This window comes from Cibotium barometz, chromosome 2 (assembly GCF_041138505.1).
Source record: "Cibotium barometz isolate CiBa-2024 chromosome 2, ASM4113850v1, whole genome shotgun sequence".
Lineage (NCBI taxonomy): Eukaryota > Viridiplantae > Streptophyta > Polypodiopsida > Cyatheales > Cibotiaceae > Cibotium > Cibotium barometz.
The window spans coordinates 19,506,501-19,527,572 of NC_141047.1; positions in this window are offsets into that span (position 1 = coordinate 19,506,501).

Sequence of the window (21,072 nt, forward strand, 5' to 3'; positions counted from 1 at the left end):
CTTTTAAGGGTCCCGTTGCAAGGTGTCTTCCACCTCATGAACTTATGATAGAATTTTTGTGCTTGTGGTGTTTCCAAGGATGCTTTTCTGGCTATGAGACAACCCTCATCATGGAAGATTGCCGACTTGCTCACCTTGCTAGTTGCTTGGCCTTGGCCAATTTGCTATCCACTACTTTGTGCCCTTAAGATATCTGATTGATTGACGTTTGCAAATGTGTTTTGTAGGTGGTAACTCTCGTATGATGCTTGTTACAATTAGTACATTACTTTGATTATTTTCTCATGTCTCATTAAATCTTGCTTCCTATTAAAATAATTTTCCCACCAACTAAGAGAGTGGTTTATTAGCATCTTTTAAGGGGTTAAAACAGCTCATGAGACCGATTGATAGTTCCGAAGGTCGCTTTTTACCCATATAAGGTGCAAACATTAACTTGGGCAGCCCCAACGAGCGCCTAACTCTTAATTGCCTAAAAAGAGATGAAATCCAAGTTCAACACCTCTAGGTTTGCGTTAAACTATTTTGCCACTTGGCTTTGGCGGTGCTTTGAACCTCAGGTTCATATAGTTATTTCAAGATAAAGAGGGAGAAGAAGAGTCACTCACTGTTGAGGCATATTCACCTACCCAAGTCAGTGGTGAAGTTGCTTCCAGGGTGGAAGATCTGAACGATCCAAGATATGCCACGAAGTTGGCGGTTGAGAGTCAATGGTATAGTTCGGGACTGATTTGCAGTCGAATGGTAGGCACCTTGTCGAGGCAGCATGGAAAGTGATAGAGGTTGTGGAAGTCTTCATTATGAGGTAAAAGTAGACCGCACTTTGTGATTGACAAAATGAGTGCTAGGATGCCATGGAATGATTGGCATGGGTAGATGGTTGTTCGGGATGTCTTGGTGCAACAGGGTATTATGTTGGCATCTCATAGTGTGATGCTTGCTTTTAGAGATTAGGCTTCTTCACGTGACGAATATGTTGGCGAGGCAGAAGTGGCGTTGGTGTTGAATTGAAGTCGAAGGAGAGGTTATATGCATTGAAGCACTTTGAAGGTACCTACAAGGTTGAGGGTTATATGCATTGAAGCGCTTTGGAGGTACCTACAAGGTCAAGGGTTCTCTAGGCAATGGGTCGTACTATGGGCTAGACTTGTGTTTTCCATGGTCCCCCTATCCAGAGATATACTTAGAGGGTTGTTGTTGAGGAGGTTAGTTGTAGGTGCAACTATATGTGTGCCATGCGACGAGAGAATTAAAAAAATTGTGACGCTCATAGTGAAATACGCAAGTGATGTGCACGGGCAATGGGTGGAAGGTGTGCCAGTGTGTGAACTTCTCCAGCATGAAGACTTTTTCAACTCAATTGCTTTCTTCGACTCTCTTTATTGCTTTCTTCGACATTTACTTGACATCCCTTTTTTGAGGGAGTCGAGATAATGACACTGTTTGGGGCATGGTAGCGGCTCTTTATGCATGGCTATGCCCACAACTGCAATGGACTTGCTTGGTCTCTTTGGGGCTCGAGGGATTTAGCGTTGTTGAGCACTTGGGATAGAGGTAGTGTGGAAGGTCTAGGCGATGGGTTGTCCCATGGGCGAGGCTTGCGTCTGCCATGGTCCCCCCATCCAGAAATGTACTTGGATGGCTATCAGAGATGAGGATCAACGCATGTTTGTGAAAGAATAGTGTCTATGTGTCTGTTACATGGAGAGCCCATGGACATTGCAAGTGACGTACACGGGTATTGGGCCATGTAGAAGCTTGTTCCGGTGAAAACTCCAACACTTTGCTTTCCTTGACACTTATTTGTCTGCTTTCTTCAACTCTTACACATGGTTTGAGAGTTCATGTGTAACGAGGCTGGTAGATAGGGCAAGTGGGAATGAGATTGGGATGTCCATGAGAATGGAAGAATTTAGGACACCTAGTCCAATAGGTACAATTGTAAACCACAAACTACGGGTGTCTTGCTGGACATGGCCAAATGGATCAGGGCGCTTTTTGAGCCTCTTTTTGAAGCGTTGGTGGGTCTTTGGTCTGCTTGCTTAAAGTAAGGCATTGTCGGTGGAAAGAAGGATGCATTACAGAGTGTTTGTGGCTTTGGGGGGTTGAAAAGTTGGAATGCTGAACAATGTGGAACTTGGGCATGCAGTGATGCTTTGACCTTTTAAGCATCTCAACCTCACTTGAGTAGCACGGATGGAGGCAAGTTTTGTGCCTTGGAGGGAGATGCAGAGCCTGGTGGATTGAATCATTGTTGAGTGTGAAGACCGTCGAAATTGTGAGTCATAGATTGGAAGAGGACTGGACTGCACAAGAACAAGACTCAATGAAGAAGGCGAGACTAAGAAAAACAATTGGAGAGCAGGCAAACATGTAAGGTGTTCTTGATGCATGCAAGATTGGATCCAATGTCGGAGCGCCTTGATAAGATATGGTGGAGACCATGGATGTGATTGATGAAAGGTATATGTGTATGGATAGGTGCTGAATGAGCCACGAGGTAGGCAGGACAGTTCGGTTCCAAGTGCCGGTGGCAAATGGATGTGGTGTCGTTCTGCCATGATGTGTGCACGAAGGTTCCTTGTGCGTAATAGATTACGTCCTTAGGTTTAAGTGCACATTTGTATTACGTCCTTAGGTTTAAGTGCACATTTGTAATGTGGACAACGCCTTGTTAGTGCCAGGTGTATGTCTGTAGTGGCATGAGGAGCGCATGGTTTTGGAGTGTCCGAAGGATGCATTTGGACTTCCTACAAACAATCCAATTGTACTAACTCTACCCATCATGCGGAGCACTCTACCCGAACAAAGTAGTCTACCCATCGTAGGGAGCGCTCTACCCACTCAGTGGTGGGAGGCAAAATAAGCAGTAAAAGAAGGGTAAAGTGGATATTGTCGAGAGGATGGGGATGTCGACGTTGCATTGATTGTCGCTTTTGCCATAATGGCTGTAGCGGTCTTCTTTTCACAGGTGGGTTCTTGTTCGCCTTGTTGCCGGCATCCATGTTGGTGTGCCAGTTGGTTACTTGCGGTAGTGCCAGGTTCGGGGTTGGTGGGAGGGCTTGTAGCTTAGGTGGTGGGGGCAGATGTGACGGGGGTGTGAAGTTACTAGTGGGTATGGTTTTCCGGGTGCCTTGCGGGCATGCTAGTGACATGGTTGGGAGGGGGAGGGGGTGAGAGGGGGGGGGGGGGCGTTTGCGAGAACATAGGGGGTTTTAATGTAAATATTTGGGGCATGCAGGTGTTTTTAAAACTTAATATTAATTAATTAATTTAGTACTTATTTAATTTTATTTTTAAATATTTTAAGGTTTTCTATAATAATACAAAAAGAGAAAAGAAAAAGATACGATCTTTTAATTATACTAAATAAAAAGAGAAAGAAAAAGAAAAAGGGGAGGGGTAAAAGAAAATAATAAAGAAAAAAACAAAAGATAAAATAAAAATGGAAAAGAAGGGGATGCTATATATATATATTCTATTTAAATGAGATGAGTTTTTTTTAAAAGAGAAAGAAAAGAAGTGGGGGAAAGAAAAAGAGGGGAAAGAGAAAAGGGGGGATTATTTTTTTGAGAGGGGCAGGGGCATTGCGCATGGGGATAAGTGTGTGTGCACATGAATGTACACAGGTGCACTTGCATGTAGGCATGTAAAGTGTACTTGTGGGTGCAAATACATGGGCGCGTGCGTGTGCAAATGTGTGCGTACATGCAGTGAATGTGTGAACGTGGGTACACACGTGAGGTATACACGCATGTGGAAATGCAAATGTAAAGGGGCAAGGTGCATGTGTGACGAGTAGTGTAAGTGTGTGAACATGTGTGAGTGAGTGGGAAATTGTATTAGGGTGTGTGCACATGCGAAAATGTGTGTGCACGTGCACATGAATATTTATAGGGTGCACATGTACATGCAAGGGGGTGTGGCAAGTGTGCACGTACGAGGTTGTGCACAAGAAAATTAATACATATGTGCATGCGAGGGGATATGGGTGTGTGTGCAATGTGCACGTACATAAGTGAACGTGTGTGCACGTGCAAATACGTGAATATAAGTGTATGTGCACATGTGCATGTGCATGCAGGTGAATGTGTAGGTGTGGATGCGAGTGTGCACGATTGCATGGGAAAGGGTAAGAGGGTGTGCACGTGGGGGTGGTGCCTATGGGTGTGTGGTGCATGCATGGTGATGTACATGTGAAACATGTATGTGGTGGTGGTGCCTATGGGGGTGTGGTGCATGCATGATGATGTACACGTGCAAAGTGCGAATGGAGGTGTGTGAGGTGCACAGGGGGTGTAAGGACATGTGCATGTGTAAATGGGTGTGTGGGGTGGTGCACGTGCGAATATGCATGTGCAAGTGCATGGACGTGAATGTGAGTACATGCATGGAGTGGTGTGCATATGCACATGTGTGTTTTTTGTTGTTTTTTAATGTTTCTTGTTGGGTTTTTGGGTTTTTGGGTTTGTGTTTTTTTATCATTCTTCCTGATGAAGATAATACTTATACATTGGAGTAGGGAGAGCTAGGTTACATATCTACACATGGGCTAGAGTTCAAGGCTTATCATGTGCACACTCACCGTGGAAAAAAAAAGGTATTAAAAACAGCCATGTTTGGAGGCCTGTATCTCCTAAACCGTGAGTCCGATGAACGCGGTCTAGTGCTCATCAGAAAGCCTGCATCGAGCTCTTCAAAATTGGTATAAGCATCTGAGGGCAAAATCCATTGTTTGGCCTCCGACTAGCAGCCTCAAAGTTTGACTCGAAAATCGAGGCAAAAAACGGGCCAAGCACAATTGCCCAAAATAGCCTGAAAAAGACCACGCACCATATTCAGGCTACTTTTTGAGTGTCTAAACGACAAAATCCTAAAAAAGTCAGAGAGACAAAGTTGTAGTACTCCAAGAATACTACAACTCTCTCATACAACGTTTTTTCAAAAATACTACAACTCTCTCATACAACGTTTTTCCAAATTCCTTTTGGAACACATTCAAAAACCGGCTGCGAAAATGGAAAAATATTTTTGGATTTAAAAAAAAAATCTTGAGACTGTGATGGAAAATACGTTTTGAGATTTCCTCTTCCATTTGGGATATTACTAGCATGCACTTTTTCTGGAAAAGTCCTTCCAAAGAGGGCGTTCACATGCGCTTTTGAGACCTCGGCTTCCATCTGAGACACCAGTGGCACGTACTTTTTTCAAAAAATTCTCTAAGAGGTCATTCACGTGCGCTTCGCGCCTAAGCAAATTAAGGCAAACAAATCTTTGTTTGACCCAGAGAAAAATGTGCTAGGCATCCTAAGGCTATAACGGGCTTCCACCCCAATCCCTAATGTACGTGCCCTAGGCCTATCTTTCTGTACTGCATTGCAAAACCTTTGGTCACCACGACAAATCCCAATGTTCAACAGAAATGAAATTATTAGGCCAAGAAGATTCATCAGAGAAAGATTGCATGAATGATGCAGTTGAAATAGCACATGAGGAATTCGATGAATCCCTTTCGAAATTTAACCAGTCTCTCAAATCCTCATTTGGAGGAGTACTCTTCTCTCGTGGACTAGCATAGCTTTAGTCCTTGCACCTTTAAAGGCTAACCCCATGAGTTGTACCAAGATCTCAAGAGCTACACAGACCATGACTGAGAGGATAAGTTGAGAGCCAAGAAGAGGATGATAGTGAATGGGAATATGAAACCAAAACGAGAACTAAAGCTGAAACGAAAATTGAAACTTCCATGGTTTCGCTTGAGGATTCTATCATGGTATGGTTAGATTTTCTTGTGGGATATAAGGTTAAGTGTAAATGCGCATTGATTAGCCCTTGAGCAAGCCATAACCTTGTAACAATAGAAACTTGGGTATCATTGGGCTAACCTGCAATCATCCCTAAAGAAAATTCTCTTGCGAAAGGTGCAAATGAAGAAAACATTGAAGTTCCAGGTTGCTTTAGCGATGCTACTTAAACAATCGATCAAATTGTGGAATTTGACTTCCATGCAATCCCAGATTGCCTTGAATATGATGTCATCCTTGGTGGAACTTGGGTACGTGACTCATGGTATTCAATTGATGAATCTATGCAAACAGTCCCCTTGAACACTCTTGCAGGCATTGTGAAATTGCTCTTACAAGAGGAGGCCTTGTAGTAGCTAGAACTCTCAATATATCTTACTCAGAATATTCTAAGAGTTGTGGTTCGATTTGAACTTTACAATAAAATCAACACAATCCAAGCACGCGGCTTTATCCACAAAGATAACACAATTTCATGACTCTCGAGTTATGAAATTTGTTAGGTCAACCAACACTCAAGGCTCATCCTAAAAGAATTCCATTCACAATAGACATGAACATGCCATGTTTGGGGTATTTCAAACAAAAACTATATATAAAATCTAACCTCCTTATGTGTAAGATTTTTGTGGTTGATTATGTGTTGGAAGCAGATGTGAAAAGCTACAAGCCTCTTCCCCTCTACATGAAAACATAGCTCCTACATTAACAGCCAACTTCGACTTACCATCTACTTCTCCAACTCCATATTCACCAACAAGAGAAAGAGTTTCTATTTCCAATGTCAAAACCTCTCCATCGATAGTCACTCTTGAAGAAGTTCCTCAAGCATTCCGCTCTTACTCTGACAAGAAACTCAAGGAAAAGCCTCGGAGCCAACGCCTCTTCACATCAACCAACCTCGCCAAAAGAGCGGATTGCATGCTCAAAAGCCTCATCGTTAGCATCTAGCCTCATCATAAAAAATGCCCATTAGTCTCAAACCCGTAACCTTAGTGCCAACCAACATGAAGGAGGGCCCCAAACCTTCCTCTTCAGCCAAAAAGAAAACTCCACCATGACAACCAAAATCAAGGTATTTTAATGGTATCAAAATGTGGGTGGAGAAGAAGCTACTTGTAGCTCAAGGTTACTATGAAGGTGCCAATCCAATTTGGGTGCCTTGATCATCAAAGCCTCTTCCTTAATGCAAAACGCAAAGGACAAAGAAGAATAAAAGTACTCCACAACATTGTCCCCACAAGAGCCTATGCGAGTTTCTCAGAGAACTCCAACCACTCAACAAGTGTGGGTACCAAAATCATTACTGCAAGCTCAAGGGTACTACCAAGGTAATACCAAAGCTTGGATTCCTAAGCGCATCAAGAAGTCACTGAAGCCTGCACAAAGCAATAAACCTCAGCTCCAAAAGCATCAACCACCAATTCATAATGTTCATCAAAGATGGGTGCCTGTGCACGTGCTTCAAGAACAAGGATATTATGATGGAAATCCCATCATATGGTTGCTAAGATCGAACACAGTGAAGAAAGTCTCACCACCGACTTCAATTCCAAAAACTTCACCTAAAGTTCAACAAGAAAGGAGGCCCAAGCAAAGCCACTCAACCCATCTCGTGCATTCAATACATACACAAGAGCTTGCATGTTCAGTCAACACCAATGGCAACCAACTAGAACCTGTACCTACTGCCTTGACAACACTTGAGCCAAAAATTCAAAAATAAATCTCCACGTCAAACGGAGACTTATGAGCGCATCAAGGAAAAACTCATAATGCTCCCCTCTGGAGATGAGAAGCATGAGTGCTGAAGCTATGCAGTAGACATAAGAACCTATTCTCTAAAAAAGGAGAGTGGCCACAAGAACTTGTTGCTCGCAAGGTGGTAACAAAAGAAAAATATAAAAAAAAGAAAGAAAAAAAGAAAAGACAAAAACACAAGGGAGTCACACAAATGGGCTATCTAAAAATGGTAGAATACAAGAACCTCCCAACGATCTTCAATAGTCAATACATTTTTGTTAAGCTTATAGCTTCCTATTCTTTTGGCTAAGTTAATGTAGCATGAGTATATATCCTTACTCATGCACTGGAGAATATTTGCACCAAAGCCTCATCATCGACAACTATCCAGGTACATCTCCAGATGGGGGGGACATGGTGGGCAAAAGCCTAGTCAATGGTACAACCCATCGCCTGGAATTTTCCTTTGAATTGCAAACCTCTCCAAATGAAAACGTAAGTCTTCACAACAGATTGATCGTTAATCCTTAGTGAAGATATATATATTAGTCTTGCAAGTTGACGTAATACTTTCATGGCCCACCAATAAGTGGTTACTTCAATAAGCAACAACAGCTCAATAAGAGTCTATTTGACTCATTTCATGTACTTTATGTATATCTACTTCATAGAACACTTAAATATACATAAAATCATAAAAATCACATGGGAAGAAGCATACAAGAAGATATCCTACTCAACAACATTAGAAAATAATCCTGCCACAAAAAGGGACATCATTGAAGGCTTTGAAATTCTTCAATTGATGAATGTTGCTTCAATGAATTAGATGAGGAACTGAGAATCACAATCTCGTTCTGATGATTTTGTCTACGTTCCTCCGGATCCTTCCTTCTCTTCTCCCCTATTATTAACATCTCTTAGTTTCCCAAACTAACACAAATAACATGTAACTCTGTTTATTATTGCCAAAAACAAAGTGAGCAAAAAATATACCCCCAAATAAAAAAAATGCTCACAAAAATATAAAAATGCAATCACTCCCAAAAACCCCTACCTCGTTAGGAATTCCCGCTAATCTCTAACCTTTTCAATAACTAGCCTTTCTCATTCCTTCTGGAGGAACAAGGACCATTGAACGTCACTCATCAACAAAGCTTGTTAATTCTCCCCACACAAAGATCTTCACGAGCGAGGACGTGATCGGCATCAAGAAGGGTGGAATGTTAACCCATTTCTAGGTTTAATAAGAGCTAATGCCATTATATTACATCAAAGAGTCAAGATAGACACACCAAAATGTCATACATTCAAGATATGAAGCAACGATGTCCAAATCTACAACTTGGATTGGCGCCCGTAATGGTTCGATGGAATACTTATGGCGATTTCTACTTCAAGAGCGTGTGGTAGCAAGGTAGGATGAAGTCCCAAGTGATGTACTTCATGGATATATTATGAGAGTAGTCATTTTAATAGCATTAGGTCTCTTATGAGCCTAAAGTCCCGGTTGGCCATAGTTTTAGTGAGTGTGAACACTTATGGCCATGTATGTAAGTGAAAATCTCTCATAATACAAAAAACTCTCCCATTGTGCAATAGAGTCTTGCTCTTGCTAATCCTCTTGCTAATCTCTCTCTAATCCATGCTAGTGAGTGTGTGTGAGTGAAGTGAGGTGAGAGGAGGGACGAGTATACGTAGTGAAATGTGGCGGTGTGACAACGCTCTTCGCAGGAGGTGCGGTGGAATTGTTTCTCAAGGAATTGTGGAGCTTGGAGACCTCAGGGGTTACGAGCTCGGCTCTATCGGAAATAAAGCCAAGAAAGTTGCGGTTCGCCAGGTACTCTTCTTGTTGGATGTGTTTCAATGAGGGTTTGGGCGAGCCATAACAGAGGATAAGAAGGCTATGAGGCCTACTATGTTCCTCGTGCGATATTCACACTCACTTAACTTGTACTTCCTTGGAAGTGGGCTTGGACCTGCTAATGCATAGGGGATGCGCACTCATCCTTCCCTAGGAGGTGATGCCTTTGAAGGTGTTGAAATGAAGTTGTCACCTATCACGTCAGAGAAATGAAGTCGTCACCACCTATTACATTGAAGAAAATATTATGGTGACTATGATGACCCATGGGTGGCCAACTTTCACCTCCCATTGAGTCCTCTCATTCACTATATCTGCAGAATCTGGTCAGATTGGTTCCAGAGATAGAGGCTCCGAAGTTGGCTCTTTTTGCGGCCTCTTAAGAATGGTTACAGTTTCTATCAAGGCCTTTGGTTGGCACTAAGTTTCTCTCATTGGTTCTATGATTGGCTCTAGGATGGGGTTAGGGATTAGCTCAAGTAGGGTTAGTGATTTGTACTCAACGACTTACTTAAGTACTAGCTCTAGTTTAGCTTGCACCTTCTGTACAAGCTCTTAGGCTTTTCTCTTTTTCCAACATGGGGTTGAGATACTCTTTAAGTTTCTTTAGAAGGATTTCATATTCAATGGGTTTCTTCTCTTTGTTGGGAAGAGTTGGTTTAAATGGGAGATTGCTGGTTGTCTTTGCGTGAGGGAGGCAACTTTAGAGCTATCGTGTGAACCAATCAAGTTCAATGTTATCGAGTACTATTATACTAGTGCAGCTCCATGAGGAACCAATCAGGGTGGTAATATCGGAGGTTTATATGGCATTGGTGGCGTATACCTCTCAATAGAGGGTTTTGATGAATGGGCACTAGGTTATGCACCAGTTGAGAAGAATTTGGTATGGATGGTAGAGCTAGCGGTGGGTTTCTTTGGCATCAGGAGCATAGGTTGTGATGCCGGGTTTCCTTAGTACCAAGAATAAGTTGTATGGTGGTTCCCATGGTGGTGGGGAATGAACACAATATTGTTATTGTCTAGGCCTTAGCATTGGACACTCTATACTTATATAATTTTGGTAAAAAATTACAGACCAATCCATATCTCTTCATTGGAATAAATGTGGGTGTCCTACTTGAGGTGTTGGATGGGGCCTAGCTTGGGGGCTGCCCTTGGGGCTATCTCTGCCCATTGCTGGCCTAAAAAATTATGATAGATTCTCTGTCAACTTATCCGTGCTCATGTTCTTAAACTAGGATTCTAGCTATGCTAGTTGGGCACCCTTAGCTATTGAGGCTTTGGATGATGTGTCCCGCTATTCTTGGTTTGGATGGATGACTTTTATATCCTTGTCTTGCTAGTTATCTACCAAGTGTATTTCCTTGCATGGAAACAACATTACTCATCAAAGATGTAGTGCTTAGACCTATAGAGATGGTCGTGAAGCCTCTTTCTCTTAAGATCAATTATATATCATAGATAATCTAGTCTTTCATGGGTGCTACATCTCGCATGGATATACTTAGTTCTAGCAATATAGTCCTGCATGGTTTTTCCCTCCTCTTGCTGCTTAAGGTTATAGACCTATGCAATGGTGCTCCATCTGGCTCCACTACACAAGAATTAAACTATGAAAGTGTGTCTCAAGACCTCGTAGAGCTAGCCTTTTCTAGTGGATTCAATGACCTAAATTGTTGGCTTACTTTGCCTTTAAGGAAAAGTCCAAATGAGCAACTCTTGGTGGGATCATCAATCCATCCCATGGCCTCACAAATTTAATCAAACTTCTCTATGTACTCAATGGGATCTCCACTTTTGTCAAATTTGATCATAATCCTTGAGATGTGGATTGGCTTCGTTTTGCCCAACTTGGAGCCTCTAGGTGCTACGTTGGTTGCAAGCCCCCTTCCCATTTCAAACATCATCCTCAACATGTCTTCTGGATACATAGGCACATGAATTAGTGGCATTTTCAGTCAAAAGGATCGTGTAAAGCTATGAAGCATGCTTGGGATGCACTTTATGTGCTGATAAAAGGAGTTGGTAAGGTTACTCACTCACTACTCCTTGTATCCCCAATAAAAGGAGTTGGTAAGGTTAATCACTACTACAAATGGTAGGACAATCACTCTCTCGGAAGTCTTGTTTGTGCTATGCATCAAAAAGAAATTGTAAGCCTCTGCCACTATAGGGCAAGCCTTAGATTTGTTGATGAGACAGATATACAATTCATGATCAGAGTGATGGAGACACCACTGTGATATCCGGTACTCCAAAAGCCATGGGCTTTACATGTTGGACATGTATGAGAGATTGACACTTAATACTTATTATGCTACTAGCACATGTGCTATGAGTGATGTGGAGTTATGGCATGCCCACTTTATTTTGGTAGTTTGTTGCACCTTAAAAGGTAAGAGATGGTGTCAGAGTTGCCAAAGCTTGATGCCCTTGTCAAACATGTATGTGAGGGGTGCATTTTGGGCAAGATGCAATGGACATCATTCCTGAAAAAGAATCAATTAGGGTTGTCTAGAAATTATAGCTTATACATAGTGATGTATGTGGTCCCATCGATTGAGGGATATCTCTACTTTGTGACTTTTATTAATGACTACTCCAGGTTTGGGCATACAGTTTATGCACAATGTGATGATGGTATTGTGATGTTACAATCAAATTACATACATAGGTTGCTTACACGGTTTGGTATTGAAGACTATAAGCCTATTACTACACTAATAGAGACATGTGTTAGGCTTAGTGTCCAGGATGCAAGTGAACCATTTGATGTATCACTTTATCATCACGTTGTTGGGTGCCTCATCTATCTATGTAATACAAGGCTAGACATATAGTCTGGGGTCTCCTAGTTGAGCAAGTTTATGCACAGTTCCATAAGTAAGCATTGGCACGTTACTAAGCGAGTATTCAAATACTTATAGAGCACTTAGTCCCTTGGCTTATTCTATGCTAAGGGGAGTGATGTTCAATTTCATGCTTGTAGTGATGTTCAATTTCATGCTTGTAGTGATTCCAATTGGGTTGAGCAAGTTTATGCACAGTTCCATAAGTAAGCATTGGCACGTTACTAAGCGAGTATTCAAATACTTATAGAGCACTTAGTCCCTTGGCTTATTCTATGCTAAGGGGAGTGATGTTCAATTTCATGCTTGTAGTGATTCCAATTGGGTTGAATGTTATGACGTGAGTTTCCACTAGTGGCTTTTTCTTTCACTTTGGTGATTTATATATATTATGGCTCAATAAGAAGCAGCCAATAGTGGCACCACTTTGAGCTATGTCAACAAGAAGCAGCCAATAGTGGCACCAATACAGGGTAGCTTTTATCTAATTAAACCTAATGGAACTCAATGCTCATGTTTAAGAAGTGGATTCCACTCCCAATCACAATTGCTAAGATAATCCTTTGGCTCAAAGTAATGAAATTATAAGCGGGCTCTAATTTTATGTAAACCACCAAAGACATTAGGACATTTTGGAGGTCATTTGGAGGGCCTTTTAGAGGAGAGATAAAATAGAGTGCAACCAATGAGGAAGAAGCCAATGTAAAGTTGAAAAATAGCTCAATTCATTGAAAAAATTCAAAAAATTGTCACGTTCACATTCAATAAGGGTATCTTTTTTAAGAACGGTCAAGTACACATTCAATGGGGGTATTGTTTCAAATGAGGTAGAGTTACTTTATTAAATACAGCTTACGTCATCATTGGGATAAGAAAGAGCACTTTGAAGCTAAACTTTGTAGACACTTGAGTCTATACATTTCTTTTGATGATATTTTGGTGTAGAATTTGGTGCTTTTGACATCGCCATTGCGTCCAAAGTGGCCAAAAACCCCCAAAATGACTTTTGAATCACTTAAATCGGACACTCGGAGAGGTAGAAACGACCAAAACAAGGGGAGAACTGACTCAGCTAATTGATGCGCACAGAGGCCTTGGCCAAGTGGCCAAAAGGCCAAGGCCTTCTCTATGTGCGTCAGTTGGCTATAAGTCAATTCTCCCCTTATTTTGGTCGTTTCTTCCTCTTCGCCGGGTGTCCAATTTAAAAGTGATTCAAAAGTCATTTTGGGCGATTTTGGCCACTCTGGACGCAATGGTGATGTCAAAAGCACCAAATTCTACACCAAACTACCATTAAGTGTAGATTGTTAGAAGAGTAGCATGAAATTTTTGAAAAAGGTGCCATATGATGACATGAATGCCTTTTGCGAACCCAAAAAGTTGAGAGCGATGTGTAGCTAGTGCACATATTTCAATACCTTGTCAGATCCACTTTTTTGTAACTTGCGATAATTTCTTGTGAAGTACACATTTAATGAGGATATCTTTTGAAAATTTTTTCTAGAGAGAGAAAATAAGATTTTGTGAATTTCTTACAAGGCCCTACAAATGACCTCCAAAATTTCCTAATGAGACTAGGGCTTTGCCCTAACAATAGATGAAAATAGAATGCCCTAATGCAAATTGCTAAGTGAATCCTTGGCTCAAAGAAATGAAATTACAAGCCTCTTAGGCTCCAATTTCATGCAAATCACCAAAGAACTAGGGTTTTGCCTTACCCCAATAGATGAAATAGACTACTCTAATGTAAAATAAACTTCAAATCAAATTTAAACAAACAAATAAGCATATCCAATGGCCCTAAAATTTTATGTTTTTCAGAGTGACTTCCTAATCAACACCGAGCAATATTGGGTAAACCCAATAGCTTTGAATGGATGAAAAAATGGAGCTAAGCCCTAGATAGACTAGTTCTCAACAACGGCACCAAATATGTTCATGTTAAGAGCTTACCTTAGCCTTATCGAAGCATATGTCGTTGGGTCTTGCCTTTGAGTCACAATTATAACTTCCCATTGTGGGTGTGCTAGCTCATCCAACCATTGCATCCTCCCTTCGTTGTTACACCAAAATGCTCCTTTTCCCAAAGGGGTGAAGGGAGACAAGGACAGATGGACCTTCACCATGGTTCACAAAAGTCAATGGAAGAAAAAGCTAATGGAATTGGGAAACCTACAATCAAACCTATTCAAGTAAGCTGAATTCGAAAGCATACAAGCAAGCAAGAAGAGAGAAGAAAGAGAGCTCACAAGAAAACTATTGCAAGGGAATGAATGTGTTGTAAATGACATATAAAAATGACTAGTTTTCACACTAAGCTAGCCAAACTTAAAAATGGTCCATCCTCTATTACTAGTCTTAAGCAATTATGTGCAGTAAGTCTGTAGACTTTCCTTATTTAACATTAAGCGTAGAGTAAGGCCACTTTATGTGCAGTAAGTCTGTAGACTTTCCTTACGGTAGGTCAAGCAAGCAAAACCATATTTTCACATACACAATGGTGAACACCTGTCCTTGAGCAAGTGGTCGAATACAAACCATAGACCCCAAATTTGCACATTCCAGAGCCAATCAAAGAATTATTGAGTCAAAATTGGAGCCTACCAACAAAGGCCTTAAAAGAACCCATAACCATTCATAAGAGGCCACAAAAAGATCCAGTTCTAGATCCTCTACCTCTGGAACTAATTCACCTAGACCCCACATTTCTAGATGTAGTGAGTGGGAGGTGAAAGTTGGACTTCCATGGGTCATCATAGTCACCATGATATTTTCTCCAAGGTGATTGGCAAAAACTTCATTTTGATCCCATTAAAATGGCACTACCTCCTAGGGTAGACTCAATGTGCATCCTTACACATTGGTAGGTCCAAACCCACCTCCAAATGAGCCTAAACCAAGTGAGTACAAATATTGACGGCCTTAGGACATAGCAGGTCTCACAACCTTTTTGTCCTTGTTGGAAGTCAGAGTCTTGGTAAGTTCTCTTTTGTAAGGAAACTCTCAACTTTGAAGAGAATATTTATATTCCTGGATGACTGGAAACTTAAGAGCCAACACTGTTGTGACCTTGAAGAGGAGAAGGATGAGTTGTACCATGATGAGCACTCTCCTTCCATACCCAAAACCAAAGGATAGCCAAAAGGTTCCATGAACAAGCTCAGACACTACTTTCAAAAGTAAAAAAATGAGCACCACTTAATTGTCATTTATAAAGAAATGACGGTCTTTGCGGTTGTATGGTGGTGCTAGTGTCAGTATAATCACAAAGGATTACTAGGAGGCCTAGTAGGGAAGCTCACCACTTGTAGGCAAAATACTTATGGTCAAGCTTGTTGACACATGACTAATATCTCCTCTAAGATTGAAGGTTAAGACCTTTGAGTGAAGCTTCCACCACCCATTCATGGTGATGGATTTCTAGAGAAGAGGGTTTTACACCATAATCCTTGGAAGACCTTATATGATGTAAGACACAAGACTGGTTAATGATTGGGAAACGCATCACATTTATATATGCAAGGGTAATCCTTGAAAATAGGAAAGACTCATTCCATGGGTCGAGGCATTCTCACCAATGAGCCCCACAAAACTATACAGAGAGACTGCTTCTAGATATCTTTTGTGGAGCATAACCATTCAAACCGCTTCTAGATATCTTATGTAGAGTATGCACCATTAAAGTTCACACCACCTTCAAAGGAGGTGAAAGCCCTTCTTCATAAGGAACAAAGAATTAAGAAACCCTCTTTCCCAATGACCTCTCAAAACCTTTCTCTTTCTCCACACCTTCTCTAGTCAGCTTCTTCTCCTCTCTTATGGTTCACTTTCTCTTATCTCTCATGTCTCATGCACTCCCAACCCTAAGTTCAGTTCATCCCAAAGTGAGATTTCAGCATTAGAGAAGTTCACCTACTAAGAGAAATAAATGGAAGCTTCCCAAATTTCTGTAAGCTTCCCACACTTTTGCAAGCTTCTCCCTTAGGCGGTACCACTTCCCACTTCCCACAAACAACTCAGAAGAAAGCACTATGAACGTATGAAAGTACAAAGAAGCACACACACAAGCATGAGATCCAAGTAGTCAACAAGAGGGAAGAGAGAATATGAGCTCCCAAGTTCAAAATAGTATGTAGAATTGTAATTAACCCAAAAGATCTCGACTTATATACAACTATAGGTGTCCACACTTGTTTGGCGCCCAAAACTTACATCTTAATAGTATAGTCTCTAGCTCCTTGTTCTATAAGCTCCCAATTTAACAAATAATGCCTACGCATTTCCTTGGGTGTACCCTAGTTCCGTTTATTACAAATACCCATTTTATTGTGGAAAACTAGCCTTTGGTTGATGTAGACTATCAATCTACCTCTAATCAGCATATTTGACCTTAGAATTGATGCTGGACACTTATCCATGAGTTAGAGCCTGCGATTGTGCTTAATCTCTTTTCTATTATTTTCCATACACCTTGCTCTTGTAGTAGATTTGCATCCTTGGCACTTTTATTGACTGCTTCCATAGTTGACCATTGAACACATTGACCTTGGTTAAATTGATTAAAACATTCACCAGATCAACATCTCTAAACTCTTGTGTGTCTTTGTATATAAAGTGATATCTCTCCTTTAATATTTATTTGATTGGCCTCTAGGACCTAATTACTTCAATCCAAAGCTTAGCTTAGCCTTGCCGAATCAAGTGTCATTTGTTACTTTGCCATAGAGCTATAAATGCAACTTCCAACCTGGGTGCGCTTGGTCCTCCTATGGCATCCTCACTCCATTGTCACACAAGAATGCTCCTTTGCTAAGGGGGTGAAGGTAGATATTCCTTTTCTTGGATGGAGGCAAGTGTTGAAATATATGATGCACAAGTGGTAAAGGGTGAGAGAAAGAGGTAATGTAGGTGTGAACACACCCCAAATAAAGTGGGCATGTGGGTGGAAAAGGGATCTAGGGTTGGCCCAACCCTAGCCCTTGGTGGACCCTATATAAAGGGCAAGAGGCCTCACTTTTTTTAACACAAGTAACACAACACTTGAAGGTGAAGGTTAAGCCAACTTTGGAGTGGCTGAAATAGAAGGTAATATAGAAGCTTTCTATACATCTTGTGTTCTTGCTCTCTCTCATATATGTTGCTCTATCTTGCCATCAACTATTTCTTCTGTTGTGCATACTTCCCATAATTTTGACAGCAAGAAGGAGATAGCCTTCATGGTGGCTCCCCCCCATAAAAGAGGGAGAAACCTACAGTAGTCAAACCTGTCTAGTAACAACAAGCATCCATCAAGTAAGCAAGATTTAGTGGGGAGAAGAAGAGATCTTATAAGTATTCTATTACAAGGGAACGAATGTGTATTGCTCAATAACAAAAATAACTTTTATACAGGTGACTAGCTTTCACACTAGGCCTCTAGAAAAAACTTAAAAATAGTCTCAGGCCACTAGGTCTAGTCAAAGGCAAGTATGTACACAAATTTAGTTAATTTTCTTATCGATAAGGCTGCTTTATAAATTCCAATGTCATCTTACAAAAGAGAAATGCCCATTTGAGCCGATAAAATGGTAACATGTCTTATGATAGGTTGGGTGACTGAAACCATGTTAACATGTGAAGTCATTAACATACACCCCTTCCTAATGGCGTGACCATGTCCTTGTGTCCCAGGGCATGTGGATGAAGTTGATGTTAGGTTAGAGAGGTGTGGGTAGTCCATGATATGCCATGAAGTTGGCATGTGAGGTTAAGTGGCGGATTTCTACAATCGAATGCAGGGCATGTTGGTGATAATCTTAGGGTAGCCTTGGTGATAATCGTTGGGTAGCCCTAGTGGTAGAGGCAACATGAAAGGTATATTGATGTAGAAGGTTCTTCATGTAAGGCATCCTTCTATTGTGGAAATGGCTTAGGCCTTTCAAAATCATGCGGTTAGGAAACATGCCAAGTCTTTTGATTAGTGAATTAGTGCCAGGACTACCATTGAATGATTTGTATGGGTAGATGGTGGTTCATAAATTTCTTGGAATAAAATGATATTACTCCTAGGTCTCATAATTTTATACTTAGAGATTGGGCTTCTTCATGGCTAATGTGTCAGGCTAGGGTGAGATTGGGCTTCTTCGTGGCTAATGTGTCGGCTAGGGTGAGGTTGTGTTTGTTGAAGTTAAATGTAGAGGTTGTATTCATTGAAGCTCTTTGGAGATACCTATAAGGTCGATGGTTCTCTAGGTAATGGGTTGTACCATAGGCCATTAGGCTTACGCCTGCCATGGTCCCCCCATCCAAAGATGTATCTAGAGAGTTATCGTTGATGAGATTAGTTGCAAGTGCATGTGTCGATGCATATTGTGAGGTGAAAGATCTAAAAAAATGTGATGCCCTCAGTGAAATATGCAAGTGATGTCGTGCATGGGACATGTGCTCTAACTGAACTTCTTTCTTTGACATGTTTTCACTTTAGTGGTTGAGATTAAAAAATGAGGGTCTTTTTCATGCCGAAGCTTGTCGTTTGAGTGGTTGTGGTTGTTGACAACATTGGGTTGTCAACAAGAATGGTAAGACAATTGTTTGTGAATGCATAGTTCAATGGAATCCATGCCATAGGTCATAACATGGGCCAGGCTTGTGCCGGCCGCCATGGACCCCCCATCTTGAGATATACATGGAGGGCTGTCATTTGATGAGGTTATGGTGCATGTACACTTTGTATTACTTTAGGGATTGTGCCCCGCATTCTTGAGATATACCTAGAGTAGGAAATCTCATATTCAGATGATTCTTTAGGTGGTTGTCCCTTGCTTCCAAATTTATAAGGCAAAATATATACGCCTCTCTTAGGTTGAGCACTGTTTCCTAGATGTCGTTATCCTTAACTGAGCTAACTTTTTGGTTTCCTCCTTCCTTCTGAACTTCAACATGTTCTTTCCTTCTTCCTTCCTCCTTCAACAGTATGCTTTGTTGTGTCAAATAATTCAATTATTGATGGCCTTGTCAATTAAATTCTCTTATAGATTAATTGATAATTAGATTAAGCTTATTTAGTGGATAATAAGTTGGGTTTGCTAGAGAGACTTAGACAAGTTAATGGGTTCTTCATGCCCCATTAATCAATCTAAAAAACTTAGTAATCTCCATTTTCTCAAATAAAAAGTCATATTTTTTTATTTTATATCATTTGATCAAATTAGTTAAGATTTTAAATCCAATAATAAATGCATACAATATCTAATCCCTACACATTTGATCAAAATAGGGTATAATCACCATAATTATATTTGCCTTCTCATATTAATATATACATGGCTTGCTCTAATTTAGTTTACAATAACTTTATATTAGCACCAATTTAGCTTGAGGTAGAATAAGTTTAGTACTATTTCAACTTGAAACCTAAGTTTATCATCACTGAATGAACTTGAGGTAAGATAAGGTTATCACTATTCCAAAGTTTAGCACTATAGTGACTATCGGTGTGACCTATATTTGATAGACATATTCTTGAGTGATGCTAAGGAAATATGATCTTAAAAAAGGATTAATTGACTAATTACTTAATACATGTCTATGGCATAAGTGGTGATAATATCACCAAGGTGTTGAGTTTCTCACCAACATGTGACATCCTTGGTCACTTGCCTACTATATTTGAAGGTAAAAACATGCTTTTCTTTTGAGTAGCTACCAAACACAGTGTGATCAATCACTATAAACTATATATATAAACCTTTACCTCATAGCTACTTGAGCCATTGTTTTTTCTCCTAGGATATTGCTATCATAGCTTGTAAGCATATGAAAGTAGATATAATTTCAACAATGAGGAAATCTAGAACTTATTAGTTTCAATTTTATAAATTCATTACCATTAATGTGTCCACAACCCTTTTCCCACATTTCTCTAATTTGAGAGATCACTTCTTGCACAATTATAGAAGAGACAAGTAGAATTTGATGTCAAAAAATGAAGGTAAGATCATGTTTATAATATAAAGGAGGTGAGAGAGAGAGAGAGAGAGAGAGAGAGAGAGAGAGAGAGAGAGAGAGAGAGAGAGAGAGAGAGAGAGAGAGATTTCTTGTAGTGAATGTAAAATCTAGCATTAAAAATATAATAATAATGTATCTAAAAAGAAAAATCAATAATAGTAAAGAGTGCCTACAGTTTTTTTTTTTAAAATCAAGCCCCCTGCCGCGCCGTTGAGATTGACAAAAATTGCATAGAATTGTTTATACATTTCAACTCAACTTCAATTCTTAGCATCATGCTGTGGCATGTCAAGATTCAAATTAAGGGGGGAAAAATAGATTACATTGTCGAGCAATCATTTTCAATTTTAGCCACTTTTAAAGAATATCTATAAATAAAATTAAATGCATGTGATTTAGCTTTATAGAATAACATTACCTTTTTAAAATGTAATAAATAAAAAAGATAAAAAATCGATGGTCCAAAACACCCTTTGACCGAACCATGAACTCAACTCCTCATAATGTCTTGCTTAAGGTAGGAACAAAAAGACCTTTTTCAAGCACTTAGTCTACTATGGCATTAATATATTGTATGAAAAGGATGAGATAAGGGGGCAATGGATTTTACATAGGTTGGGTTGATTGATAAAATTAGCGAGTCAAATTCACTTTTGCATGCAAGGATAAATGCTTATTAAGAGGACCTCACCCCATGTATCCTTGCTATAACCCTTGATTAGTTTATTCGTACAAAAAATATGCTTCTTGCCCCACCATGTCAATGAACCAACTTAATGGTCCCCCCTCTTTGTCATGTCTTCTTCCTACCCCTTTCAACCTC